Here is a 1,660-nt window from a genome sequence, read left to right on the forward strand (position 1 = left end):
AATACCTCATTCATCAAAGCTTGAAAAGTGGAGGGTGCATTGGATAACCCGAACGGCATGACGACGAACTCAAAGTGGCCATGGTGCGTGTGGAACGCCATCTTCTCGATAGAAGAGGGGTGCATCAGGACTTGATGGTATCTCGAACGGAGGTCAAGTTTAGTGAATAACCACAACCCATGTAACTCATCCAGAAGCTCATCCACTACCGGAATCGGGAACTTGTCTTTTACTGTCTGCACATTCAACTCCCGATAATCCATGCAGAACCTCCATGTCCCATCATGTTTCTTCACAAGTAAGAAGGGTGAAGAGAACGGGGAGCGGCCGGGATGAATATGACCCTGTTTCAACATCTCATGGCACTGACGCTCTATCTCGTCCTTCTGAAGGTGTGGGTAACGGTATGGTCGCACGACCACTACCTTAGAACCTGGTTTCAGACAGATCTTGTGGTCACAGTGCCTCATGGGAGGCAACCCCGAAGGCTCCTGGAAGAGGTCAAAGAACTCCTTAACCAGACCATCACTAGTACTGTCAGGCTGATCCTGTGTCTGCAAAGTGTGCATGCGGTGGGCCCTGTCCACCTGACAGCCCTATAAGAGCACCTGACTTCCGGCCAAATCAAAGCTCATGGTTAAAGCCGAAAAGTCCCACAGAATGGGCCCCAACATTTGTAACCATTTAATGCCTAATACCATATCAAATCCCGCCGGGGGAATAACAAAAAATTCTGCATTAAATGAATTAAATCCAATGGAAAAAGTTACCGCCTTACTAATCCCATAGCTAGGGACTTTCTCGCCATTGGCCACTGAGACGGTGGCTGTCGGATGAGTGTGTATCTGGAGCTGGAGATGTTGTGTGGCTGTCAAACTCAGAAAATTGTGTGTACTCCCTGAGTCGACTAGTTCCACTAGTTCTCGGTCGATGACATGAGCTCGGACTTGCATTGTAGTAGGCGATTTCTGCTCCGTAATAGCATGCAAGGATATCTCTAGTGGTTCCTCCTCGATAATATCCTCTAGTTCCTCTGGATCCTTTGACTCCTCCACCTCGAGCCAAAACAATCGTTTACATTGGTGTCCAACCCGATACTGCTCATCGCAGTTATAACATAGATTTTTGGACCACCTTTCTGCCATCTCCGCACTCGTCAATTTTTTTATAAAGCTCAGTAGGGAATTACCAGGGTGGGGATCGGCTACCCGAGTCGTAGTCGGAGTGTGTCTGGATGGTGCTGTTGTAGATGCTCCCTGAGATGAATTATAGCGGTGCCCTTGCCACGTGGAGGAAGTGTTCCTCTCACTCGACCAACCCGACTTACGTTGCTACAGCTGTTGTCGTTGTTCCATTGCTTGGGCCATATTCATGGCATGAGCTAGATCCATGGGCATAAGGAGTTCTACCTCTAGCCGTATATACTCATTGAGACCTGTTGTGAATAAGGAGACCTGCTGGTCAACCAATACCCTCTCACCAGCACGAGCCAACTTTTCCTGGAATAGTTTTTAATATTGTTCCACCGAACCCGTTTGTCTCAATAGGACTAACTCTCCCAGGGGGTTGCTGTTGGCGGGAGGCCCAAATCTAACTGTGCATAGATTTTTAAATTCTCCCCAAGTCATTCCCGATCTCTCTTTCTCTACTTGAGTCACCC

Source organism: Aristolochia californica, unplaced genomic scaffold (genome assembly GCF_029961685.1).
Source record: "Aristolochia californica isolate CCGP_79_NKW_82.1479 unplaced genomic scaffold, dmAriCali1.0.hap1 SCAF_10, whole genome shotgun sequence".
In the NCBI taxonomy this organism is placed as follows: domain Eukaryota; kingdom Viridiplantae; phylum Streptophyta; class Magnoliopsida; order Piperales; family Aristolochiaceae; genus Aristolochia; species Aristolochia californica.